This window comes from Melozone crissalis, unplaced genomic scaffold (assembly GCF_028551555.1).
Source record: "Melozone crissalis strain CALT ecotype California unplaced genomic scaffold, PUWL_Pcris_2 ptg000013l_1, whole genome shotgun sequence".
NCBI classification, from domain to species: Eukaryota; Metazoa; Chordata; class Aves; order Passeriformes; family Passerellidae; genus Melozone; species Melozone crissalis.
Genome location: NW_026535791.1, coordinates 58,183,877 through 58,198,698, shown reverse-complemented (window position 1 = coordinate 58,198,698; position 14,822 = coordinate 58,183,877).

The following is a 14,822-nucleotide window of genomic DNA, read 5'->3' as shown; positions in this document are numbered from 1 at the left end:
CTGCCATTAATACCTGCCGAAGTGATTAGTGTGTACCTGTGTGCATAAATACCTGTGCAGGTGTGCATCAGTCGTATTTGCTTCTCATCTTACCTAAAGCTTGTTTTGTCTCTGTCATATATGTTGATTTAAAACCACATGAGAAGAAAATGAGAAAGATTTGAGCTATTTTCCAGAGAAGGGGTGTGATAATTTGTTGATTTGGGATTCATGTGAAACATTATATTCTTAATGAGGGAACTTATTGAAAAAATCAACATGTTTACATTTAATAATTGCTGCACACTCTTGTTGGAGAATAAATGAGTTTCTTACCCCTCAAGCTGCCTCTCTGACTTCTACTGTATAATGTCTCACTCTCAACATACTCAATTTCTCTTATCCCTATCAACTAACATGAGGCCCCTCTGGCTTTTTCTGGGCTGCTTTCCTAATGGAGTTTTAAAAATCAGTTTAGAGAATTCTGTTCTGATTTTTCTTCACTTCTCTGATGGTACTTGTTTTAAAGCAGCTTTGAGCATTTCTAGAGTTTATGTGTTAAAATAGAAAGCATAACTTTAGATAGGAATTTTTAAAACTACTTGGTTGTATTCCCATGTAAGATACAAAATAAAATAAAAATAAGAGTAATAACATGTAGTAATTGTCCCAAATAGAGGTTAAGAATCATTGGAAGATATAAAGAGAGGTCAATAAATATATACAATGCCAGATAAACTCTGTCAGCTCCACTTGAAGAATGCACATTGCAGAACTACAAATTTGTTTTTCAGATAAATGGTATCTTGAGCTTCAAAGATTTTATGTGGAGGGGAAAATTGGAGATTAAATGATAATTGTTAGAATGGAAATTATTGTGTCAGCCAATACACTTCAAGGTTTCTTGAGCATATATGTTCAGTGCTGACTCCCAAATACAAGTGAGGAATAGGTTCATCCCACAGAGGTTTCTTCACCCTGCAAGGATTTTTCTGTCCAAAAATAATTTTGCGTGTATGATTTGACAAATTCTGATTCTGCAACAACATGCAGAAAATGTTTGAAAATAATGATGTGCATAATGAATGAAAATGAAAACAATCCTAAAAGGAGAAAAGTAGATATATAAATCAGGGATGCCTGTTTAAGAAATTAAAAAGTAGGAAAAATATATGTAGGCAGAAATCTTATACCTCTTATTTAACTTCAAAAATTAATATGGGTGTTGATATCTGCAGGTGAAAACCTGTGAATGAAAACAGGTTCAAGGACAGAGGAGTGAAAATGGGTTCTGATCTTCTCTTTCATTACCTCAATCAGCATTTTCATAAGGTAATTGGATGTGATCAAGCAATTTCATCTCAGTCTAAAAAGGTAAAATATTGATCACTTGGTATTCAGGACATTTCTTTTAATCTATTGCCTATAAACAACCATGGCTCCTAATTTTCTCTTACTCCTCTATAATATATTCATCCTGTAATCATCACTTAATGTAAGTATAGATAGGTTGATGGATGCTTCCTCTAGAAGGTAAAGAAAGACTTAAACCACTCATGCTGTTATTTATTGAAAAATGGTTCTTATAGCAATTTCCAGCATTGCCTCATATTAAATATTACCTCTTGTTTCTTGAAGGAGAAAGGCAACTTTTGTTTTCCCTGAGCACCAGGAGAATGAATCAACAGTTGTAAATTAGGGGATTTGCAATCAAGACTTCAGTCCAAGTCCCTGCATCTCAGAAATGCACCCTTCAGGGTGCTGTAGGCTTCAGCCAAGGGAGCAGAGAGATACAAAAATAAAGAGTGAAACCTATCTACAGTATAGATGAAACCCAGGGAGAGACATCTCATATGTATACATATATATGTCACAATAGGACACAAAATGACACGCACATGGGGAAATGTCCAAGGTAAAAAGCGGATAGTTAATTTCTGAACTCCAATATTTGTAGACTTTCAAAAGTGACCATGGATTGGAGGATGAAATTGCCACCTCTCCAGCCACACTGGTCAAACCAACAGTCGATCAATTATCTCCTCATCCACAAAGGATTGCAAAACAATCATTATTTACATGAAAAGTGTGTGAGAAACTCCATTACAGAAATGTAAACATCAGAAGGCTTAGAAGAACTTAGAAGAACAGGGTGACATATATATATATATGTATGTATTTGAGATTGTTTATAAGGGGAGAGTCTGGTAAGGCAGGGAAGGGAAAAATCATTGTTAATCTGTTCCCAAGATGCTTCCATCACTGAAGGGTTTTTTTTTTTTGGATGCACTTTTTTGTCCAGCAGAAGTTGGCAAATAGAAACTTTGGCTGTACCTGAGGATTCAGCGAGTTTTCCAGAGCCAGATTCAGAAATCAGCAGCAAATTCATACGCTTGGACAGGAGAGACCTGTTTGCCAAAGGCCATGTTTGTTACCCAATGAACCTTCCATTTTCCATGGCCGTGCTCATCACCAGCAGTGTCTCCTCTGGTGCAGGAAGCACAGGAGAGCTGCCAGGCTCCTGATCTAACACTTGCCTGTCCAGTCAGTGGCAATGCCAAGGCTGGCAACACATTGCTACGGCCAGAGCACACTGTCAAAGCAAATCAAACATGCTTTTATTGGGCTGTGAAAATGTTGGTTGACAGGCAGAGGGAGGATTATGGAGTGCAGCACCACACATTACACACAGGCAGAGTTTTTCATGGGTGAAGGAGCTCATTTTTGTTATGACCCTTGGCTGAATGATTCAGAGGATGGAATTTAATGATGAGTGAATCAGACATGCTTATACAGGAAGGGATTGCCACGCCCTTCAAATAAATCTTGATGGTGCTATCTGATACAGTTACAGATGGTGGTGAGGTTCTAGAAGGAAAAAGGAAAGGAATAGGTGAAACTAGCCAAGGGCTATCCTTGCTGCAGTAAAAAGAGAGGAGAAAATCCTGAGTGAAGAAGAAAAGGGATAAAAACCTTGAAACTACATGCAATAGGTGTCTGCTTCTTCAATTAATAAGATCAAGAGTTTTGACGATCTTGTAACTTTTATTTAGGAATTGCAGATAAAAACTTTTGCTTGCAATTCAAAAGGGCCTATGGACTTTTGTGCGTTTCTAACAAAGTTCAGAAGTTCAGATCAGACAAAAGAAACTGATGGTTTCTTCACCAGAAAGAAGTAGAGGTAAGGGCTCCTGCACACAGTTTCCACATATCAGCAGGTAGGTCTCCTCTCTGGTCATGAAACTACTGTGTGGAATTCTCCATTGCTCCTGTAAACTTCATACAAATGAGTTTCTCAATGAAAGGTGACTTTCAATTCCTAGTTTTTGTCTTTTTTTGAAAAGCCAAACCAGTTATGTCACCTGACTCTGCACTTAATGCATTTATTGCCTTTTACATCACTCACTCATAAATCATTGGTTATTGTTGCACTTTTTGGATTTCCATGGTCCTTCTCAGACCATAGAAACTGTTAAGGCTGAAGATATAAATCACTTGGACAAACTCTCTCAAGACATCCACCAGTGTATCGTAAGGACAGGCTGCGAGAAGGAGGAAGATGTGATGGGAAAGGAAAGAGCCTGTTTGCATTTTGCAGCAAATTTGCAAATTGCATTATAAACATTCATGGAGAACTCAATCTAGTCTGAAGGGTTTTATCACCACAATTCCAAACAATTTTTCCCACTGAGTACATTAAAGGATTATAACTGCTTCAGTTCAGGTGTTACTGGAGCACTGCATTTCTGTTGTGTGCTCCTTGCAGGATAAGTGCTGGTTTGTGGTGGCTGGAGGGATAATTTTCTTCCCACAGGTCAGTACTCAGCAGCACCAGCCCTCTATTCCAGAGTGTAGATGGGCAGCAAACAGGCTCCAGCTCCTTCGAGGAGAACATCTTTGTTTTTATCTCTACCCACTGGGAGACAATGCATTCACCTTCATTAGTTTCACAGTGATTCCCCTTGCCTCCTCTCTCACTCTTCTCTGAACAACACAGGAATGCTTAATGGTAAAGAAAAAGTCCATATTTATTTACCCAATCTGGAGGGCAACTATTTTGGGGGAAAAATAAAGATTGCATATGAAGCTGCTTTTATGCAAGCTTGAAGTCTTGCCTCATTCACTATTTCTTGCCTGTGGTTTGTTTACTGCTTGAAAAAGTTGTGAGTGAGGGTTTATAAAATGTCTCTCTTCACTTACTCTTTCCACACATCCGAGGCCTCACCATTTGGTTTAAATCTGTGAAGTTCAGAGCCTGGGATCATTGCTAAATGGAGGAGGATTGGAAGGAACCCCTCCTGCAATCTTGAGGGATCAGAAGTTGTTTTCTTGGGCATGCCTATAAATCCCTGCCTTCTTTCCTCCTCACCCATCAACACTTACCAAGTCCTTTGTCTCAAAGGAAACCTAAAAACAATATAAAGAGAGTATAAGCTGAACAGCAGAAATTATGCTTTCATTAAAGATGTGAACTGCAAAATCTGAAAATCCTGAACATTCACCCAACTTCTCTTTTCTTTCATCTTCTCTACAAGCAGGTTGGCAGAGACAGTACATTTTAAATCAATTCCAATGTATTTTCCCATCTATACCCAATCCAAAGAATAGGATAATTGGTCTTTTTTATTGTTTTTTGATTGTTGGGGTTTTTTATTGTGGTTGGTTGGTTTTGGTGTGGTCTTTTCATTTTATTATTTTTTATTTATTTTGTTAAGCACAGATCACCTAAGAAAGTTTTTCTTTCAAAATTTCATGCAAATTTTGTTCAATTTCAGTAAATCCCTATGCAAATATTCTTCCTTCAGGGTGGAAGTCATCCCAGTGGACTTAGTTAAGTCACTTTCAAAATGTATAATGCTGAACAAAATTAATTCTACTTTGGGCCTGTCAGTAGCATAGGCAATGCAGTGATAGGGGAGGGTATGCAGGCACACCTGGGTGCTGGAATATGTGATGTATCAGCATGGAGCTCTGTCCCAGGTGATTAGCTTCAGTGAGGAACAGCATCCATTAGCACGAGGGAGCTGCTGTAGGAGTGCAGCAATTGCTGCTGGCTCGGGAGCCTGGCAGAGGAATTCTGTGTGCCAGCACTTTGGGCAGAGGGAGATGTGCCCCCTTAGCTCTGAGAGAGAGTCTCAACTGGTGTTTAATGAAGTTTAGCTCTGCAGTCCTCAAACTCTGAAGATTTGCTTCTTTGCAGTAATTGCTTCATCTCCATAGTGGGGAATGAGGGCATCACTCCAGTATGGGAATGTCTGATTATACTCAGCCAGCTTAAGTTCCAATTTAATTTTACTCTCACTCCTAATTTGTATCAGCTTTCCCAAGTGTTTCTCAAGTCCACTATGAAAGAAATGAGGTTTGTGTTCAAAGGGAGCACCTCTGCTTTAGACAAAGTAGCTCATATCGCCACCATTCTGATCTTCATATAGAGTGTGAATGAATCACAGGAAGGAAAGAAAAGAACAACTCTGTGTGGACAGAGAACAAGACTGCTCTGTAGTCTACCTACCTGATGAAAAATTAATGAGAACTAACTCTGTGTTCCCCCTTTACTTGAAAGGGTTTGGATCATGGCAATAACAAAGCCTTTCAGTCAGGCACTGCAAGCATGTGGACATGGCTAGCCTGCCAAAGCAACCCACCTCTCTCCAGAGCTAGTTAAAAGGCAGGTTTGCCCTTTGTTCTGAACTGGAAAAAACATTAATTTGTTTCAAGAAATACTCAGTTGGAAAGACACAGAAGTTAAGTCTGAGAATGTGCTTTCTTTTGAAACAGGCTTGATCCTAGAGCAGCAAAGCCAAAGGACACAGGTGAGCAGATACATGGCAAGGAATGTGGAAGGCTGGAACCACTGGGAACCTCAGTGCTCCCAAACCATGTGCTGGCCCTGGGCACATCCTACCTCCCACCAGGTATCTCCCCTGGTGCCAGACTAACAGTACAGAGCCTGCCTGAGCCAGGATGAACCACAGTAGCCCAGACACCTCATAAACCCCGTAGGGGAGCTGGCAGGAGGGCAGGACACAGCTCCTTCCCAGTACCATGGGGGTTTCCATTGGTGATGTATCTTCACACTGTGAAGCTCTGGAAAGTCCCAGCACGACTCATCCAGAATAGGAGAATGCTGATTCCATGGGCAATAGGGCCCCTTCTGAGCCTCCTGGCATCACCTATGGGAGTAAAAGCTGCTCTTTGATGCCTGTACTTGCTTTGCTTTCATTCTCTCTCCCTGGTGCAGTGAATCATGCAGAATGGAATTGATCCTGTGTTGAGGGGAAGTTTTCTTGTCAGTGCCCATTTACCTGTAGCTTGAAATTAGCTGAGTGGGACTGAGGGACCTCCTCCCTACCCTGGCTATTTGCCTTGTTTAGAGGGAGGATTAATCTTGCTTTGGCTTACCTCATCAACTGAGGGGAAAACATAAATTTGTGAACCCATAACCCCTCAAGATCAAGATTCTCATCCTCCCTCACTGAATTGTCATGACTGAGAGAGTAAATCAGTCAGACTTTTTATTTTTCTCCTACTTTTCTTCCTTCAAAAATTATCAACTCAGCTTCATAATTCAACAGTAATAAATGCGTAAACCTTCAAATATCCTCCAAAGAGTCTATAACCTACAGAGGGTGCGATGTTGTTTTCTATTTCCCTTTTTGTATCTCCTGTGAAATGCACAGATTTCATAAACAGGCCACAAACTGCACCTTTTATTATTAGCTACTTAGCACATTTATTATATGCTATTTATGTTTTCACTCTTTACTCTTTCTCCTTATCAGTTGCTCTTTGTATCTGAGATTATGCTAGGTTATTTTTATCTTTCCTCTAATAATCTTTGTATTTGTAATCTTCTTCATGTGATATATTTGCTTGTATCCTCAGATTCTCCACCTCCTTCACTTTTCTGGGCCCTTACTCTTTGTGTCCTCTATCACATGTGGACAAGCTCCTCTCTCCCCTTTTCCTGCACATTTCTTGGTGTTCACACTAACATCACCCCATGAGTGGTCATGAAAACTTTGTGGTTCTATCCCTGGATCCTCCACCCTGACAACAACCCCTGGGGACACAACACTCCCTGCTCTCCCACTGTGAATTGACACCAAATGATGCTGTGGAAGGTTCCTGTACCCATCTGAGTCCATACAGGCATTCCTTCCCACACCAGCTGCACTCAGAAAGTGAAAAAATACAAACTTTGTGCAGGTGCTCCGATCAGTACCTTCAGTCAAGAACTTAATCTTCATGATGAGGTGTTCTTGGTAACCAGTAACACCAGTGGGAAATAGGTAGAACTGGGGGGGAAACTTCAGTGTGAGATGGTACAGAAGAGAAGGTTATATTTATTTACAAACTCCTTAATCTGGTTGACTTTATGAATCTCACTCCTTCACTCTCAGAGCTCATTTGCTTCTGCTGCCACACCCCCATCAAGCAAGCAGCAAGGTGTGTGTGTGCCAGTGACCTGCACTCAGCAGGAAGGACTGGGGCTGTCAGGTCCCCTTGAGGCTGCCTGGTCCTCTTGAGGCTGTCTCTGGGCTTTCTTTTGCCTGGTGACAGCAAATGACAGTCTGGGCAGACCTCTTATACCCCTTCAGAACTGGGAGCTCTTATAGAGCAGTGCCTGCCCCAGCATGGTTCTGGCTATAAATCTTAGGCAGGGTTGCTGCCCACTCTCTGTTTCTCTTTGCTTAGAAAATACCTGTTTTCCTGCTAGGCTGATGGCAAAGGGCACAATGTGATCTGTTGCCATGTTGGTGTCACCCTCCTGTTGCTGAGATGCAGAGTTTGCTGGAGAGGCAGCTGGGCTGGGGTCTTCTCATAATGCAGACTTTCTGTGCTTGGTGTAACCATGTGTCCCCATTTTGCTGCTGGAAACAGGGTCCTAGGCATGGTGTGCTAAGCACAGTGCCCTTTGTTGTCATTACAGACCTTCTTAAAAATCTGCATTCAGCTGCTTCTTTCCCTGCCTACACACAAAACTTTCCACTCCTCTGCCTATGTATCAATCTTAATATTTTTGTTACAAAACTCTAGAAAATCACCAATAAAACTAATTGATCAACAGAGCAGTATATTCTAGAGATAAATTACCAGAGAGGTGGCTCTGTACAAAACACCATAGGACAAGTCTTTACAGGTATTTAGAAACTGATGGAATTCATTGGTATTGATTAGTGTACTTTCTGTATTATTTCACTCAGTCAAGGCACTTGTGTCATACTCAGAAGAATGAAAATATGGAAGTACATGAGTGTAGCATAGCACTGCAAGGCTGGACAGAGTCGGACAGGTCTTACACTGAGAAGCCCAAGTAGTTTTTCTAGGAACTGAACACTGATGTAAAGCATTGGACTAAACAGTAAATGCAATTGATTTCTCTGTGTAGTTCAGGAATGAATTTAAATTTCCTCCTGTTGAAATTGTGGATCCTGCCAGCTGGTTTGACAGGAAGAGGATGTACTTCTAACTATGCAGATTTTTGGAAGCTGCTTTCAATATTGAAAGTGCAAAGAAAATTTTACATCTGTCCTGGCAAATTTCAATCAGACTGTTCTAGAAATGTATGTCCAATATATACTGATGAATAGATGTATGCTTATATTTTTATTATCAACCATTGCCATGTATCAGAAAAGACTGTAATTTAGTACTATTTTATCTGCACTGTTTTATATCTTCTAAAATAAAATACCCCATTATTTGTTTTCATGGCATTTATGGGACCTGCAGGGTAGAGCAACAGCTGTGAGAGTGCAGGATGTAAATAAGCTTTGGAAAGTTTTTCATTATGTCCTGAATGCTAAGTACAGTGAAATATGGACTGTGATTGAATTTCTTAATGAAGAGATAGAATAATTCTAGAAACAGAACATTCTCCCCTGGTTGCTATCAAACCCATTGCATATGCCACTCTGTTAGGTTTTTTTCTACTTCTACTTTCTACTACACATCTTAAAATCTTAGGAAAAATCTGACAAAAAGAAGCAAATGGCAGTAGGAAAAGAGGACCCAAAAAATTTTGAGATCTTTCATCATTTGTAAAGGAAAAGTCTTGGAAATTCAAAGACACAGTGAAGACAGCAAAACTGCAATCCCCATCAATAGTTTCTTTGATGCAAAGTTGGATAAAAAATGAAGAGAAAGCTGGCTTTAGTCCAATATATTGATCTGGGATAGAGTTAATCTTCTAATAGTATTTGATGTGGGTTTATGTTGTGGATTTGTGACCAAATTGCTGTTGATAAGGCAGGGATATTTTAGTTATTGATAAGCAGCACTTGCACAGTGTCAAGACCTTTTCTGCTCCTCACCCCAACCCAGCAGTGAAAGGGCTGGGGGTGCGCAAGGAGCTGGGAGAGGACACAGCCAGGAGAGCTGACCCCAATGGACCACAGGAATATCCCACACCCCATGGCATCATGTTCAGCCTAGAGAGCTGGGGGAGAAGGTGGAAGGAGAGGATGTTCAGAGACAGAGCATTTGTCTTCCCAAGGCACCCTCACAAGTGATGAAGCCCAGCTTTCCTGAGGGTGGCTGAACATCTGCCTGCCCATGGGAAGCAGTGAATGAATTCCTTGTTCTGCTTTGCTGTGTGCAGCTTTTGCTTTATGTATTAAACTGTCTTTATCTCAACCCATGAGTTTTCTCAGGTTTACCCTTTGACTTCCTTCCCCACACCACTGGGTGAGGGAGGCAGCAGCTCTGTGTGGTTGAGATGCCCACCAGGGTTAAGCTATGACATCCAAGAAAATAAGCAAACACTGTTCAGATAAAAGATGGTTTAGATAGGATGAGAAAGAATTTTGAAACATTAAACACAGGTTATGGTGCTTACTGGACACCAGATACTTTTTATGCAGGTGGTTATAATTTCAAATAATGACATGACTAATTCCAGTAAAGGGTCCACCATCATGTGGGAACAATGGGGACAGAAAACTGCTTGTCCTCTCAAGTTAAAGTGGGAAAACTACAGGCAGGAAAAAAGCATGACTCAAATGCCCTGGAAATTGAGATACTCCCTGACTGCAACTGGGTCTCATTAAATAATATTTTCCTTTGGCTTTATTCCTTTTTTTTTCCTTGTTATAAAGAGTGGGGTTAAAATATCAGCTCTTTTTCACTAGTACAGCAGTTATGAGCTAGGGCACAAGGCAGAGGATCTCAGCTGTTCTTTGCAAATCACAAACCTGCAGATTTTCCTCAGCACTCCTCTCTTCTCTGTCACCTGGGGAATTTTAAAAGGAGGGTAAGCAGATCTGTGTGTTTTTTCACTTACTGAGAAAGGGCATTTGAGCCATATTAAGAGGGAGTGGATCACCAACTAATAGAAATGAAGAAAGCAAAACATCCCAGAAAAGCATCCAAAAACCGTCTCTGAGCCCAAAAGCCCCAGAGAAAGCTGCAGGGATCTGACTTTCCAGCAGCTTGATTGGTGCTGGTGCTGCAGGTACTTCCAAATGCTGGTGGGCTGATAGCTCTGTGAGAGCTCTCCCTTCACCTGCCGTTCAACCCATCTCCCTAACACAGCAGCTGCATCAGCAGCATAATTGCTGCAATTCTTCAAGCTTATGCAGTATTAACACAGTGGGAGTTTTTTTAATTTCTATTTTTTTTTCCCTAAATTAGGCAGTCTCAGAGCTTATCTGCCCAGTGAACACACTACTAAATGATGACATTAACAAATTGCCCTCCTTTCCCCGCTGGAGTCAGCGTTATGCACTAATTGCACAATGGCTTTTGCACAGCTGTCTGAGATGTGCCCTGCCAGGATGGGCAAAGGCAGATTTCCCAGAGCAGCCTGAGGCCCAGGAGATGGCACTGTTTCACAGCTCTTTTGCACACCTGGTCTGGGCTACAGCTGCTAATACAGCAGTTGGAGTAAATAACTTTCCTTCAGAAGTGATAATTTTCTGGTGAAATGATCAGCAAATGGAATTCTCCGAGTTCAGAAGTCTTAGTGGAAAAATACCAGATGAGTCTGAAGCTTTACCCTCTGATGCCAGCATATGAAAACTGTTCCCTGACTGACCAAATCAATTCCTTTGCTAACTAGTGGTGTAGGAATGGCTTTTTTATTTATTGGCAAATAATTCCCTCAGCTGCTAGTTTCAGTCCAGTGACCAAGGCTGGCTGCTGCAGAAATGCTCTTGCAGATACAAGTAAAATGTAGAACTTGATCTGCCACATAAGACACACAGAGACTGACAAACAAAAGTAGAAATATGTTGTCTGATTCCTGTGTACCTGCAGTGTACTTGGATTCCTATGTACCTGCAGTTTACTTGGATTTAATCAGCCAGTCCCCATGTTGGTTTTGTTATCATGCCATTACAGGGACAGTGTTCAGGTAAGTCTGCAAAAGCAGAAGACAAGGCAGTCTCTGAAGGTGAGGGACAGAGCACAGGAGCTGAGTTTCTGTCCATAGGTAAGGGTGGGACTGGGGACCAGAATCTTGCTGTGGGCTCATGTAGGGTTAGAGAAAAAGATATTTGTTTTCTTTGCTTATTCCCCTTGGGGGTAGATACTCAGTTTGCCAGCCCAGAGCATCCCTGCCAGCCCAAAGCATTCCTGCCCAGCCACAGCAGCACACACACCTCTGCAATCATACACCCTCCTGTTTTGTGGCCAAGCACTGCAGATGTGTATTGAAAATTTAGGTTTCAGCACACATGAATCCTGTTCTGCTGGCCCAGGGCAGTGTCACAGCTGGGGAAGGGAAGGCTGATTACCTCACCTCCATCTCTGTGAAGGGGACAGATCCCATACATGTGCAACAAGCACTGGCCTTTGTGCTTTCCAACAGCCTTTTCCTGCCTAAACCCATCAACATCTTGTGCCAAAGCACAGAAAATTGCCAGAAGCTTGTGAGAAACCCCAGATCATCATCCAGGACCTGAGTGCTGCTCCCATGGCCACCCTTCGAGGCAGCTCACTCACCTTGTCTGACAGAGCCTTCCCTTCAGACAGCTGGGAGAGGCAACCCCACAATGCACAGACCACAGCAAAAAGAATAACAAACTGCCCCCTCTCCAAGTGCTTGTGCCAATTTACAAATTAACATAATTTCTCTTGTGCTAAAAGCAAATATTGGGCTCAGTCTGAATGAAACCATCTGCATCTCTTACTTAATTAGACCACAGTTTTGCAATTGGGAAAGAATTATCCACTGGGATACAAGTCTTTCCTCCAGAGCAGTTTCCTGTATTTCTATATTGTATCCTGTTGACTATTAGAACAGAGCTAGTTGCTCTCTCTAGCCTCTGAACCAGTTAAAATCATCATTAAAGATGAATATTGCCTCTTAACACACTCGCAGGCAACTGCTGTTGCTGTACCCTGCCTCCTGACACAGAAGGAGCATACAGGAAAATTAATGATGTGGGACAATCCTAACTTCAGTTGAGTAATACAAGACTAATGATTTGACTGCCTTTTTTTTTTCTTTTCATAAACTTCTGTTTTATTATGAATTTCTGAAGAAAGCTGAAAATAATCTTTTTGAGGACAGACACAGGAGTCCTGGCTTCCAGGCATTGATTTTTTCTGATTCAGCATCAGAGGAGACATAAGCTACCAAGAATATGTTTGCAATACAATCGAATCTCATTGCTGCACACATCACATTCAATATTGCCTTACAAGAGTGCTTTCCCAGACCTTGAAAACTTTTTCCAAGGCCACAGGAACTGAAGCAGTGTCATTGCTCCTGAACTCATGAGCCCAGAAAGTACTACTGAATTTTTCTGGTTTGTTTTGTATTTATTTTTCCCCCCAGGATATTTTAGTGAGTTGATGTATTTGTCAGTCCACTGCCTACACATTTAAGAATAAGATGTATAAACACCAACAGAGATGGCCAGTGACCAAAACAGGTGAACAAACACATACCTTTGGGCATGTGAATGGGATATCCTGTAAGCTGGGATCCCCAAGAAGGGGACTAGACCTTTGTGACTCTATTCTTTGTAACCAAATCTGCTCTTTGGGAAGTAAATTTAAAATCCATCTCTTTGGTTACTCTCATGGCTTGGGCATGGCCTTTTTTTCTTAAGATTTAGCAGACCCATCCTTTTGATCTCCTTCTGTGTCTCCATAAACCACACATACCTGTTATAAAATTTGCTCACCAGTGCCTCTGCACCCAGTGGCTTCCTCATCTCCTTTTCTGACTCAGTCCCCAGTGTTTCTTCCAGAGCACTGTGCCCTGCTATCACAGGCTGCAAAGTAAATGCACTTTAGAGCTGTCACTGACATTTGGGCACAAATGAAAGCAGCCTGGGAATGGCAATAAGATGGCAGTAGTAATGCAGCCAGGGAATCCAAACCTATGAAGACAAACTCTTAAAAATCTAGTGGCAGTCACTGCAGTTTTGGTGTAATTTCTCTCACTAAAGCTTCTAATTAAAAAAACTATTAAACATCAATCAATTAATGATTTGAGTCCCCTAGATTGTTTCTGATAAAATTAACATTTCAGTTGCATGAAGGATCTTTTAATGAGCCACCACTAACAAGAATATCTCTCTAATTAACTCAATGTCTTTAAAACAACAATGCAATCTTTGGAGTAGTTTGCTCTTATCCTTGCATCAATTATGCTTGAAACTGAGATTTTGTAGGATTTGTCATGCCTGTTAAAAAATAAGAAAAAATTGTCAGAGATTAAAAGAGCAATTGTAAGAAAGCTCACTTGTCTTAAATACTTTGCTGTTGAGTCTGAAATAAAATGCAGTATTTGTGGAGAGCAAAAGTTTTAGATAAAAATTAAAGGGATTCTAACCAAATTAGAAATTTACACTTTGACAGAAGATCATCCTTATAGGAAGGGTTCAGGAGGCTGGAGATTGCTCAAATAGGAATTATATGTTTTAGTCAGCAAAAAGGCAAGAGGAAGTGAAAGGTGTGCCCATTTCCCTTAAGGACACCTGACAATCTGCATTTCTCCTTGGGATCCAGGTTGATCATCACAACAGAGATGTCCCAGGATGAGAGGGGCTTCTTCCATTACACAGTCCTTGAGCCAGAGCAGCATCTTTATGCAAGCACAGTGCTTCAACACACATTTATTTGCTCTTGCTCAGGCAGCAGAGTGGCTGCATCACTCTCAAGAGGCTTTGGGAGCCTCTCCTGCTGCTCACCCTCTCCCTCCACAGCAGGGGGACAGGCAGTCCCCTCAGGGGTGGGGTGAGTGCCTGGGGCAGCCCATCCTCTGTGCTTGACAGCTTCTAGGCTGGCAGAATGCTCATGTGTTGGACTGCTGAGGAATCTGCAAGGCTTGATGCAGCCCCCAGGTGCTTCACCAGTTTGGATGGAAGGGGAATATGACAATAGATTATTGGGACTTCAGATGTGATCCATTCCCTTTCTGGAACAGAGATCACACTCAGTTCATGTCCAGATGCCCTCCTAGACTAACACTAACCCACAAGGTTGATGATTACAAGGTTTTAAACCTTAGAGGTTTGGAGAAGTAGGCAATGTTCACACAGCTGAAGAAAAGCAAGCTGGCACAGAGATTTGTTTTCCCACCATGACTTATTTAAATTGAGGGGTAAGAAACAACAATCCTCAACCTCTTGGTCAGTTCCCCAGAAAAAGATCACCATTTTAAGCTTCACACCTTGATGCTTTGATCTGGAAGTTATGTAATTTATGGGGCTTATATCATCAGAGACATTTAGCCATCTAAACAGAAGTTTATGTAGACTTTGCTGACCACTCAAGACCTAGTTTAAATGTAATTATTACTCCCTTGAAATGACATGTATTTCCTTTGATAAACCCCTCTAAGAGACAGGGTTTAGCTGATGCTGTGGCAGCCATGGGTCACTTGA